Raw genomic sequence first — 14345 nt, forward strand, 5'->3', positions numbered from 1 at the left:
GCAGAATGAGTGATTGTTTAGCACTCTGGAGACCTGAGTTTCAATCCCTGTGCAGCCATGGAAATTCCCTGGGTGTGTATGTGTAACTAGTAAAGGTAAAGGTAAAGGTTCCCTTTGACAAATTTTGTCCAGTCATGTTCGACTCTAGGGGGCGGTGCTCATCCCCGTTTCCAAGCCATAGAGCCAGCGTTTTGTCCGAAGACAATCTTCCGTGGTCACATGGCCAGTGCGACTTAGACACGGAACGCTGTTACCTTCCCACCGAGGTGATCCCTATTGATCTACTTGCATTTGCATGCTTTCGAACCGCTAGGTTGGCGGGAGCTGGGACAAGCGACGGGAGCTTACTCCGTCGCGTGGATTCGATCTTACGACTGCTTGGTCTTCTGACCCTGCAGCACAGGCTTCTGTGGTTTAGCCCGCAGCGCCACCACGTCCCTATCGTAACTAGTAAAACCAGTCCTTAAATATCAGTTCTGACTTAACGACTCATAACACACAAAGACCCACTAAATGCAGGAAGGCTTACTTCTGAGTAAATATGGATCCAAGTGTGTTATATTTTTATTTATTTCATCAGATTTATACCCCACCCATCTAGACAGATAGTCTACTCTGGGCGGCATAACAAAATTTAAAAACAGTGTGAGCTGGCAATGGTAAAGGTAAAGGTAAAGGTTCCCCTTGACAATTTTTGTCCAGTCGTGTCCGACTCTAGGGGGCGGCGCTCATCCCGCTGGCAATGACAGTTTATTTATTCAAATAAACTGAGGAAATCACTATTCTCTTAGTATCTTCCTGGCGTGCGTACCTCCAATACAAGGATAGAAATACTGACTTTTAGATTGTTGTTCTAAGAACTTTGGCTGCTAACTATATTCTTTCTCTCTTCCATGGCGTATTGTCCTGTCCATGCATAATAGCTAATGCCTAAATTTCTTTCTTTGGAAAGAATTTGCTTAGGGTGGCATTCATCCCTTGTAAAACACCAGTGGACTGATCTCCTTTCTTATCCAAAGAGTGTGGGAATACTTTGCTTATCCAACTGTTAGGCTGCCGGTGCCAGGAGAAGTTTGTCATTTTAAAAGGAAAAAAATCATGGAGCAGCATTTCTACACAGGCGCAGTTCAACATACAGATAAGAAGTAAAGAAAGAAACAAAGAAAGAAGTAAAGAAAGAAAGAAGTAAAGGAAGGAAGGAAGGCATGTGAAGAGGAAATTTCACCAGAGGCCTGTAGTTGTGGGATGGAGGGGAGGGAACCTTGTCCAGAGGCCCAACTCCAGCTACTGAAATTTCCCTCTGGACTTTCCTCCCAGAGAATAGGTTGACTGAACATTGAGCTTACTCGGCTTATGCTTACTGTCCTATGTGCATACTTATTTCCTGGTGGAAGATATATGTTGTTGTTGTTTAGTCGTTTAGTCGTGTCCGACTCTTCGTGACCCATGGACCAGAACACGCCAGGCCATCCTGTCTTCCACTGCCTCCTGGAGCTGGGCCAAATTCATGTTGGTAGCTTCGATGACACTGTCCAACCATCTCATCCTCTGTCGTCCTCTTTTCCTCTTGCCCTCACACTTTCCTAACATCAGGGTCTTTTCCAGGGAGTCTTCTCTTCTCATGAGATGGCCATAGTACTGGAGCCTCAGCTTCAGGATCTGTCCTTCCAGTGAGCACTCAGGCTTGATTTCCTTTAGAATGGATTGGTTTGTTGTTCTTGCAGTCCAGGGGACTCTCAAGAGTCTCCTCCAGCACCACAATGCAAAAGCATCAATTCTTTGGCGGTCAGCTTTCTTTATGGTCCAGCTCTCACTTCCATACATCACCAGAGGAAAAACCATAGCTTTGACTATTCGGACTTTTGTTGGCAAGGTGATATCTCTGCTTTTTAAGATGCTGTCTAGATTTGTCATCGCTTTCCTCCCAAGAAGAAGGCGTCTTTTAATTTCTGCTAGTTTCCCAAATAATCCAAGCCAATAGGATCAAGGCTGCACAACTCAAACTAGCACTTGGAGATGTTCCCCTTTTTGGGACTTCAGTTCCACAAATCACCCAGCCAGCCCATGGGCCATGCTGACTGGGGGATGCTGGGAGTTGTCGTTATAAAAAAAAAAAAAAAACACTTCCCAGCTGTGGTCCAAACAGCCTGGACAGCCATTCTTTAGGACAGGTAGGTGCTTCCCAGCATAAACTCTGTGTAACGCCCTCCCTCCACCTCACAAAGGGGGGTCGCTACGTCACTCTCAACCACTCTTCTTTACCACTGCCACCAACCATTCCCTCAAATAAGTAGCTTCAGGCCAAAATATGATTTCAAAATAAAAACTCAGGTTTATTGAGTACAACTAAAAGGAATGGTAAATCACTTATTATAAATAATAATTCAATTACGGTACTATAAACAAGGCACTAGCACACACAGACTCTCACTATATAACACAGATCTCCTAAACCCTATCCAAGCCCTATCAGTCCCTATCTAAGCCCTATCAAAGCCCTATCTAAAACTCTCTCACACACATTCACTCCCCTTTATACCACAGCTCCACCCCTTATGTCCCACCCTCCGTCACACCATTGGTAGATGACTCACAGCTTTAGCAGTGACGGACAGGTGAGGTCATAGCTGTATGTAACACTCTGTGCTGAAAGAAAACCTGCTGGAACGACCAGGGTTTATGCTAAGTGCTGAGAAAGAAGTCCTGCTTCGTGGCATCCAGCATCCGTGCAGAACATGCTGGCTTGTAGAGATGGGCACGATCCACGGTTTTGCATTTTGGCAAGGTTTGACATATTGGGCCCACAGGTGTTGCGCAGGTGTCCTATGGGCACCCACTCAGAGGGGGGGATGGGGCAGGGAAGCACAGGGTGCCAAACCATGGATTGTGCCCATCTCTAGGCTAGGAAAGGGTGCCAGCCAATGTTCTCTCTAAGGTGCTCAGGTGTGCAGCGCTGCATCGGGTGTCTGTAGCTGAGCCGGCTGTTTTCACCCATTGGCTTCCAGTCGTGGCTGGGATTCTGCATGCAGGGGGTGGCGCCTCTGCTCAGTGCTCAGGAAAATTAGAGGGAACGTTGGTGCTGGCCCATTCTGCATTTATACTTGGATGCAGAAGGGAAAAGGCTGGGAGGGCCACGTTGTCAGATGCCTAAAGAGCCTGCAGCCCTATGCGGACCACAGAAGGAATTTTACTTATTATTTGTCTATTTAAAATAATTATATGCAACCTTTCTCTGATACGCTGTGTACCGCCCATTGGTCATATTTTGTGAATGCTTGCTATAGAGGAAGGGTGGGACTCCTGAGACCCATGTACTGCATGCAGCCTCCCAGTGCCATTTTTGCAGCTTGCATGACCATCAATGCCAAAAACAAAAACATTGGAAATATTCTATCTACTGAAGCATCCATAGCGTCTCCTTCTCTCACACTATTTCATGGAGCAGGGGAAAGTGTTCATTTTGCTGACATCCTGAAGTGGCTCTCTTATGAAGCCACTTCACAATACCAGAAATTGACACTGGAAGGAGGTTTGGCAGCTTTGACATCTGCAAGGTTCAATTTTCGTCCATTCTCAATGGTGCAGACAGAGGATGCTCTGGGGGCAAATTGGTCTGCTCCATCTAATACACTGGTTCTTAACCTTGGGTTACTCAGGAGTTTTGGACTGCAACTCCCAGAAGCCTTCACCACCAACTGTGCTGGCTGGGGTTTCTGGGAGTTGCAGTCCAAAAACATCCGAGTAACAAAGGTTAAGAACCACTGATCTAATACGTTGTGTGATCACCAGAAGGGGGAGAAGTGAACCAGTCTGCCCCCCCCCAAATGCACCAAACAGCACAACAAAAGTCTGTCTGAACAAGCCCTGAGTTCACTAGTACTTATACCCAGAAAAGTAAGTAGGTACAGGATTGTAGACTTTAAAACAGCAAAGAACCTTCCTTTTTCTGTGCAGAATTTATATTGACTTACCTGCAAGAATATGGTCTGCCATATCAAATCCTTTTTGTATGTTTCCTTGCTCTAGTTTTCTTTCTGGATTGAAGAACGACTTGTGTTTCATTGCTTCCTGAAGTTGCAATTGGAAATTAAAAAAAAAACACAGATAAATAAGCAGAGCTGTGGAAGCCTCCTTCGACTGCCTGTATGCTTCGTCCTCTAGGAAAGCTGGCATATCTCCCAATAACACCACACTAGCCTAATGCTGAAAATAATCTATTGAATGGGTCAGTTTTTACATCCTGTGTTTAACTTTTGAGTGAGCCACAAAAAATTACCTCAATAGTCAGAACAACGGGTTCCAGGGCTTTATATGTTATTTTCACTCTTGAAGTAACTCGCTTGGCCTGAGCAGCTGAATCGGCAACCACAGCACAAACGATCTGGCCCACACAGGCTACCTGCAATATATCAGCAGGATTCCACATCCTTATACATATGTATCACATTACACAAAATGCACAGAAAATAGTTGCCCCAGTTGAGAAAGTGTGATAGGCATGTAGAAGCAGCTGTGTCAGGTAAGAGAAGAGATAGCTCTTTTTTTCTGGACAAAAACATCCTGTTGCTGAAGCTCCACACGTTTCTTCTTACTGAGTAACTAGTGCTGGACAAATGATCGGCAGAGTCCCCTTTGTTTGGCACAGCCGATCACCTCTTGGGAGGGGTAAGCAAGCAGAGACTGTCCCTGCAACTCAAGAGGAGAGTGGCGCTATTAAAGTTTGACACCACTGATCATCTTGCCTGGTGGTGTGGTTTGTAGCTGCCTGGTAGGCATGCCCTGGCATTCCTTCGCATGGTCAGATGTGACCATGATGTGATCCGGAGTGGAAGCAAGGAATCTGTAAGTTCATCTCATGGTGATTTTATTCCGCAAGAACTCACAACAAAAACATAAACCCACCCCATTCAAGATCCTTTACTTCTTGTCGTCAGCATTATGTAAGTTCAAGGTGCTGCTGGCTCTTCTTATTAAGCTCTAAGTCTAAACAGATTGGGATCGGAGTATCAGAATCCACCACAATTGAAAATTTTTCATCAGAGGCAGAAAGAAATGGTACAGATAGATCATCATTGGAAGAAGAATATCTTTAAGGGGCAATTTTGTCTGTGGAGGTGGCTACAGTGGCCATTTATCCCTTGGTTTGTTTCAGATTAGGTACAGGTGAAAAATTGAATTAAAAACCAGCCACTCCATGCGAGGAAGCTCCTTGTGGAATTGTCTCATCAATTGGAAACCATCTTTTTTGTTCAGCTGCCAGGGGGGCTTAAATTTGTTGTAACTGGATGGCATTGCTTTTTCTGCTTTCTGCAGTGTATGCGCGATCACTTGATCCGAAGGCAAAAGGGTGCTCCTACTGTCTCCAGACAGTGTTTCTTGTGTGTGTGTGTGCAAACACAGCTGTGTCATCTGGACAGATAACAGGGCTTTTGCCAGCACTGACCCAACTTGAAAAAAGTGGATCACAGCAGATCAAAGTGTATTTTCCGCACTGTGTAATCACACCCTGATTGCCACAGCTAGAATTTTTCCTCCCTACCAGCATTTGAAAATTATGTTGTGTATTAGTTTTCAGGGTCCATGAGAAACACGAGATACCTTTGGTGTCAGGTTTCTCAAAAAAAAATCTGTCTCAGTCATGTCTCTCCAACAGTGTTGTGCTTTCAGCTCTGATGGCTGCATAACTCTCTCAGTGAAATCAGTGACATTTAAGTATTTCCTCTGACTGGGTCCAGTCCATTAAAAATTCCTTCCCTATTCGTATGTGATGATCCATGTTCCCTGGTACTAAATATTTATATTTGGCAAATAATTTTTGGTATCTGATTTATCAAGGCATAACAAGCAGCATCCTCTCACTTGGAGTTTGAAAAATAAAATGGCTATGCTGGTGGAGACACAGGTTCTGGGAGTTGTATTCCACAAAAAGCAATTTTTTGTACTCCTGCTTTCATTGTTGATAGCCTCTAATGGAAGCAGATCACCATTTTTGAATGCATAAAATCCCCTTTGTAGAATCTGGCTCATGACTGGAATGGAGGTTGCCCTACCCCCAAGCAATGGGGTAAACACCACCCAGGGGTCGCTGCCACAATGTGCACTCTAAAAATATGTAAATACCCACTTTTCTTTTTAAATGTTATCCAAAGGTAAATTTTCCCACAAAACATACTTGCATTCATTTACGTAGGTATTAAAAGGTTTATAAACCACAATACCTTATCCATAGCAAACAAACTCTCTGGTTCTGTGATGTAACAGAATTCATTTGTACCTGGGGCATCTTTAGCTGTTATCACATCAACTACTCCTGGCAAATTGAGGGCTTGTGATGTATCAATTGACCTGGGAAAGAAACAATCAATAATCTTCTCAGAAATGTTAAAGAGCTTAGAAATTCTTTCTAGATTCATGATTTCTTGACATTTCAACATTTTATCTAAGTTATTTTGTAAGATGATGGGCAGGTGGGTAAGAAGAGGGTTTTCACTTCTTTATTTAGGAAATGTTACTTCCATCAACCCTGCACAAATTTATTCTTATTATTTGTTAAATCTTACTGTCTTGAACGAAGATTTAATGTAGGTGTCAATCATTCAACCAGTCAACCATCGCTGGGGTTTCCATTAGCTATATGGAAAGGCTTAATCAGATGGTTACTTCAAAACAACAATCAACTAAATAAAAATCAGCGAACAAAGCAATAATCAGCTAATGAAAGATATATGTCCCATGTGCATATATGCATTTAATGTTTCGGTTCTTTAATCCAGGAGGGGGATGGTGGTAAATATGTGCAGGCAAGTAACCTTCTAAGGCTGTGGTCCTCAACCTTGGGCCTCCAGATGTTCTTGGACTTCAACTCCCAGAAACCCTGGTCAGAAGAGGTGGTGGTGTAGGCTTCTGGGAGTTGTAGTCCAAGAACATCTGGAGGCCCAAGGTTGGGGTCCACTGTTTTAAGGAGTACTCCTTAGCTGAGAGGTGAGTAACATCTGAGTATCCAGGGATTACTTTTGGTCTTAAGCCCTTTGGAGGGCACATACCCACTAATAATTTGGGATTCATCTAATAAAATATAGAGCATTGCTTGGACCCATTTTTTTTAAATACAATTCTTGATTTCCTGTCCTTCTTGAGGCGAGGGCTGTATTAAACATCTCTCCATGCTCACACAATCTCTTCATGGGCTCTTGAACTTGTCACAAAGGCCAAAAAGAGTTCCTTCTCCACAGGGTGAATGTCATCACAATAGAGAGCTTCTCCTGTGGCATGCTTGATCGCTGCAAGATGCATCAGGGGACACCCTACTGTGTCATGGGGCAACTGTTCAGAGTTAATATCCTGTTTCATAAAATAACAACAACAACAAAAAGGAAGGTATCCTTAATTAGCAACCTGAAACCTTTGCAAAGAGAAAGACTGTTATTACAAAATAAACAATCAGTGGTGCCTCGCAATACGAATTTAATTCATTCCGTGGTTAATGTTGTCTTGCGAAACGCGCTTTCCCATTGGAATGCATTGAAATGTAATTAACGTGTTCGTATGGGCAAAAAAGTGAGAATAAAGTCAAATTTGGTTTACGAAGGGTTTATTAAAGCCATACATATTGTGCAGATGATTTCAAAAATTTCAATCAAAAAACTTGAACTTTTTAAATATCATAGAAAAACATTTAAAAATCAGCAAACATGAGGCAGAAACAAAAAACAGAAGACATTTGTCTTGCGAGTCATCAACCCCATTGCCAAAACCATTTGTCTTGTGAGTTTTTTGTCCTGCGAGACATTTGTCTTGTGAGGCACCACTGTACACGTCTTTATTATGCAACAGACCTTGGAACTGCAACTTACTGCCCATGTAACTTATAATCAAAAACGCAGTGCACACCTAAATGTTTCAAAATGGGCCAATGTTTACAAACGTTGCTGTTAACAAATTCAGCCAATATTTAAGATCTAAGGCACCCTTAGAACATAATCATGTTGTTTTCAGTAGTTTATTTTGTCACGGTTTTGGCGACAGGAAAAATACGCAGAGTTATTGAAGACACTTACAATTTCTTCTTCTGTTACAAGACGGTTGTATTTACAGTATTTACAATTATTTACAGGCAGGCATCACATCAGCATGGCAGGAACTCTTTACACAAACTGACATAGTGGCTAGCAGTAAATGATGGAGAAGGAAGAGGAAGCTACAAAGACACTGTTCACTTATATACATATACATGGCATCTCTAGTCCAATCAGAAGACACATGACTTCATCTTCTGCACCTGGTGTCTTCTTATATCCAGACATTGCATCATCTTCAGAGTGACTCAGCATACTCACATCTGTGCACAATGGCAGCTCATTAATAATACATTTATTCAAGTTCAGGCCTACAAAATTTCTATATTCTGACACCCCTCCTAATTTTTTATGCCTGAATAAAACACATTCCCAACTCTTTTATACATTTCTCGTGTTTCTGTGTACTCAAAGGCTTAGTCAATATGTCAGCTATGTTGTTTTCAGTTTTGCAATACTCTAATTCAATCATTTTCTCTTTTATTGCCTCTCTTACATTATGATATTTAATATCAACATGTTTACTTCTGTTTTTCACTCTTTCTGTTTCAGCCATGTGTATACATGTCGTGTTGTCCTCCATTATTTTTATTGCACCATTTGTTTCAATTCAAGAACCATACATTTTCTAACTTTCTTTTAAACACACGTTTGTTACCTGTAACCTCTGTGTTCTGTAGGTAGCTTTGTTTCTGTAAACACCTTGTTTTCTTTCATGGATTTCATTTCCTCATCCATGGCATCTTCCCATTTCCTCCTTTCAAAATCAGGAAGTTCCATTACCTCTTTGTAATTTCTGGGTTCTAGGTATACGTGACAAACTCTCACTCCACCCACTCCAAACCTCTTGGGTGATACACCTTTGTTTGCCCTTTCAGACCTCCTAGGACCCCGTGTTTCTGGCTCTATCTCAGACTCACTAATGTGTTTTTCTTCGTCTTTGTGTTCTTCATCATCTTCTCCATCTTCTTCATCAGTGGACTTCGTGTCTTCTTCACGTGTTTCTGACTGTCTAATCTGACTCCTTCTTGTGTCATTTAATGGGATAAATATCTGTGAATTAGCATGAACTTTACCCCAATTCTTACCTTCATTGAAGCTAGCAGACCTGGATATCACAATGTTTCTGTTTCCATCCACAAACCTATATGCTTTTGATCCAGGCTCATAACTAGGAACCTCATTTTCTTTGTTTTAGCTCTGCCCTTTCTCCTTAACTGTTTTGGCACGTGTACCCATGCAGTACAACCAAATGCCCTCAGGTGCTTTAATGAAGGTTCCTTACCAAAGAGCATAAAATATGGAGTCTGATCTATGGCAGATGGCCAAATTCTGTTCACCAAAAAATTTGCAGTTTTCAGTGCCTCCGCCCAGTACCCATGATGCATCTCTGCATCTGCTAACAGTGCATCTTTCATTTCCTGAAGCACCCCATTTCTCCTTTCAGCTGCACCATTTTGAAATGGAGAAAATGGACTTGTTTTTCTGTGGCTTATCCCTGTGTTCTCTAGCCATCTTTGAAAATCTGTGTTCATGAATTCTGAACCTGTATCAGACTGCAATTGCGCCACCTGGTGGCCAAAGCATCGTTCAATTAATTTCACCCATTTCTTAAATGTTTGAAAGACCTCTGTTTTTGATTTTAGTGTAAAACAGTGTGAAAAACGTGTGTAATCGTCAATTATCACCAATGCATATTTTGCCCCTCCTAATGAGGGTGGAAATGGTCCTATCAAATCAGCGTGTACCAGCTCAAAAAGTCTATTTGTCTTTCTGACACTCAGTTTCCCTTTTGGAGCCACATGTGTTTTAGATTGCTTACACACCTGGCAATCTAAGTAATTTTTACAATCTTTTATATTTACACCTCTAGCAATGTTCTCCATTCTCTGCACAGTTTTAAAGTTCACATGCCCCAGTCTTCTGTGCAGCAAATGTATGCAATTGTCATGTTGGGGTTCATTCTTATGCACCATGTATGTGTCTCTATATGTTCTGCTTTTTAACACATACAAATTGTCCTCTCGTTTTGCTTTTGCAACTACTCCGTTGTTTTTCTTAATTATGCATTCCCCTTTTTCAAATATCACAGAAAACCCCCGTCTGTCAAGGGCTGAGACACTTAGTAATTGACAGTCAATGCTGGGGACCAGTAAAACATTAATTATCTCTTCCTTTAGATTGGGAACATATATTCTTCCTTCTGCTTCAACGTGTGCTTTCTGTCCATTTGCCAGCATCACGCTTCTCAGCTTCATGTCTCCTCAAAAACAAAACATTTCTGGATTATTAATAAGATGATTTGCAGCGCCACTGTCAATTAACCAGGCTGCAGCTGTGTTCATGGCCTTGAACACCTTATCTGTTGTTTGCTTAACAAGAGAAATTCCTTTTCTGCTGCCTTCTCCGGAGCGTCTGTAAACTGCTGCTGCTGGTTCCCTTCTGTTTGAAATTGTCTCTCCTTTCAATGATTTCTCGATCCACATTTATAACAGGCTTTAATCATCATGGCACGCCCACGCTGCTCTCGGTCTATAGCTGGCATCCTCCTTTTCACGCTGCCGTCTGGAATCTGTCTCCATCTCTCCTGGTCAGCTCCCACATGGCTTCCTTCAGCAGTTTGGGATCTCTCCTTCCAGCGATCCTGCTGCTGCAAAATTCTACTTGTAACATACTCAAGAGTCAGTTGTGTGTCAGGCAAACTTTCCAAACTTGTAATCAGCATATGAAATTCAACGGGCAGACTGCTCAAAATGACGAAGACCTTCTGTTCCTCTGTAAAATGAACATTCATTAACTGCAGTTCATTAAACAGACCCTTCATTGTTTGTAGATGCTTGGAAGCACATTCCCCAGACTGCATTTGACACTTATACAGCCTTCTGGTTAAAGAGATCTTCGTGCCTGCTGTTTCTCTTAAGTAAATGTTTCTTAATCTGTCCCAGACTGCCTTGGCTGTGGTCAGTCCTTGCACATGCACTAACTGTTCGTCTTCAAGGGACAAAATGAGAGTACTCAGAGCCCTCTCTTCCTCTTGTTGTTCCTCCTGTATTAACTGCGCTGGAGGATTACTATGACCATAAAGATTCTCTTCTTAACAGCATTTCTGCCTTCACTGCCCATGTTCTATAGTTTTTGTCATTCAGCCTGTTTATTGCTAATCCACCTATGCCTCCTGGGCCCAACGCCATCCTGCCTTCTCTTGCAGTTCTCTGTTTCCTTTCCCCTCCTGGGCTAACAGACGAACTGCCTTCTTCCAATTCTTCTATGTCACTGCCACTTTCTCTCTCTTCTTTCATATATATACTTCACCCACGTTACTCACCACCATCTTGACTTTAAATGGCTTTCGCAGCACACGTTGCTGGGCCCATAACCTCTGTCACGGTTTTGGCGACAGGAAAAATACGCAGAGTTATTGAAGACACTTACAAGTTCTTCTTCTGTTGCAAGACGGTTGTATTTACAGTATTTACAATTATTTACAGGCAGGCATCACATCAGCATGGCAGGAACTCTTTACACAAACTGACATAGGGGCTAGCAGTAAATGATGGAGAAGGAAGAGGAAGCTACAAAGACACTGTTCACTTATACACATATACATGGCATCTCTAGTCCAATCAGAAGACACATGATTTCGTCTTCTGCACCTGGTGTCTTTTTATATCCAGACATTGCATCATCTTCAGAGTGACTCAGCATACTCACATCTGCGCACAATGGCAACTCATTAATAATACATTTATTCAGGTTCAGGCCTACAAAATTTCTATATTCTGACATATTTGTTGGTAAGTACACACAGGACTACAGTTCGACAAAAAGGTATACCACCTCATATTACAACTCTAACTACATCAACACAGAAATAAAAGAAGTTCCTTATTTGCCAACATAGATCAGTCCAGGATAGACTTAGCATTTTGTTTAGCAAAGCAATACATTTATGTTATACATGAAAAATATATCAAAATGTGTCATCAAATCACCCACCCACATCCCCAAGTAACTTTGCCAACTTACTTCCTGCTCAATTGACTAGAGCATAGCTGAACATACTGTGCATGTACTGTGTTGATCAAGACTAGATTTTGACCTTGTAAGTGTTGCTAAGTGTGTTAAGTAAGTAACAGAAAAGCACCGATCTAAGTATGAGTCCCAAAGGAGAACTCCCTTACAGTGTTTCTATAGGATTTTGAAATCTTTGCAGAGTCTAAGGAACAACTTGTGGTGATGAGTAAAGATGGGCATGAAGTACTTCATGCCCCTTCATCACCAGCTGTCTGTGTAGCAGCACAGATGCCATGCGTTTGCTTTCCCCTCTCCACTGGCAGCTCACCCACTGACTTGCTGATGCATGCTGCTCTGTCCCTCCCCTTTGTGCAATCTTCCAGTCTGGGCAGGAGCCTGAACTTCCCTTCTCCACCTCCTCCAACAACTGGCCACTCAAAGGCAACACTACAGGAATCTCTGCCTCGCCTGCTTGTCTGAGTGGCCAGGTGCTGGAGGAGGCAGAGAAAGGAAGTCCAGGCTCCTGCCGAGACTGGAAGATCACATGATGGGGTGGGATGGAGCAGCACAATCGTGTGGACGACTTATGACGAAGGGTGATGAGCAACCAATGATGGCCATGATCCAGCCACTCCATGCTCCTGGTACAAATAACCTAGAAAAGACTGGGTTGCTGCATGTATTCACAAAAGCAGAATGCAACTGTTTACCACATTAATGCATGTGCATTCCGTCGAGAAGGGAAAATCTACAGGGTGGAGGGTTGTGAAGGAAAAGTCTTCTCCTGGAATCAAAATGATGGAGTGGGATAGGCAGGGCTTGCATCGAGGATGGAAAACCTACAGAGTGGAGGGGTGTGAAGAACAAGACTTGTGCTGGACCCCAAAAAAGGAGGGAGATGGATAGGGTTTGCGTTGAGGAGGGAAAACCTACAGGGGGGGAGGTGAGGGATGTGAAGAGCAAGACTTGTGCTGGACCCAAAAGATGGAGGGGGATAGGCAGGGCTTGCGTCGAGGAGGGAATACCTACAGGGGGAGGTTAACGGTGTGAAGAACAAGACTTGTGCTGGACCCAAAAGATGGAGGGGGATAGGCAGGGCTTGCATCGGGGAGGGAAAACCTACAGAGTGGAGGGTTGTGGAGAACAAGTCTTGCGCTGGACCCCAAAAAAGGAGAGAGATAGATAAGGCTTGAGTCATCACGGAGGGAAATTGTACAGGCTGGATAAGTGTTAAGAACAAGGCTTGTACTTGTCCAAGACAAATAGTGGGAGATAGACAGGGCTTGCGTCAAGGAGGGAAAACGTATACAGTTGAGGAGTGTGAAGAAAAACACTTGTGCTGGACCCCAAAAGATTGAGTGGGATAATTATGGCTTCCATCAAGAAGGGAAAATCTACAAGGTGGAGGGGTGTGAAGGACAAGTCTTCTGCTGGAACCAAAATGATGGAGTGGGATCGGCAGGGCTTGCGTCGAGGAGAAAAAACCTACAGAGTGGAGGGGTGTGAAGAACAAGACTTGTGCTGGACCTCAAAAAAGGAGGGAGGTAGATAGGGTTTGTGTCGAGGAGGTAAAACCTACATGGGGGGGGAGGTGAGGGGTGTGAAGATGAAGACTTGTGCTGGACCCAAAAGATGGAGGGGGATAGGGAGGGCTTGCGTCGAGGCGGGAATACCTACTGTGTGGTGGGTTGTGATGAACAAGAGCTGTGCTGGACCCCAAAAAGGACAGAGATAGATAGGGCTTGCGTCGAGGAGGGAATACCTACGGGGGAGGTTAGGGGTGTGAGGAACAAGACTTCTTTTGGAACCAAAAGATGGAGGGGGATAGGCAGGGCTTGTGTCGAGGTGGGAAAACCTATAGTGTTGAGAGATGTGAAGAACAAGAGTTGTGTTGAACCCCAAAAAAGGAAAGATATAGATAGGGCTTGCGTTGAGGAGGGAAAACCTATGTGGGGGGGAGGTGAGGGGTGTGAAGAACAAGACTTGTGCTGGACCCAAAAGATGGAGGGGGATATGGAGGGCTTGCGTCGAGGCGGGAATACCTACTGTGTGGTGGGGTGTGAAGAAGAAGAGTTGTGCTGGACCCCCAAAAAGGACAGAGATAGATAGGGCTTGCGTCGAGGAGGGAATACCCACGGGGGGAGGTTAGAGGTGTGAAGAACAAGACTTGTGCTGGGCCCAAAAGATGGAGGGGGTTAGGGAGGACTTGCGTTGAGGAGGGAAAACCTAGATTGTTGAGAGATGTGAAGAACAAGA

General features: G+C 43.4%; 1 pseudogene; it reads left to right on the plus strand.

Moving 5' to 3' along the window:
- Positions 1-14345, plus strand: part of LOC140702273 (small ribosomal subunit protein eS4, X isoform-like) — a 30147-nt pseudogene that overhangs the window by 983 nt on the left and 14819 nt on the right.

The sequence above is a fragment of the Pogona vitticeps genome, chromosome 3 (genome assembly GCF_051106095.1).
Source record: "Pogona vitticeps strain Pit_001003342236 chromosome 3, PviZW2.1, whole genome shotgun sequence".
Taxonomy (NCBI): Eukaryota; Metazoa; Chordata; class Lepidosauria; order Squamata; family Agamidae; genus Pogona; species Pogona vitticeps.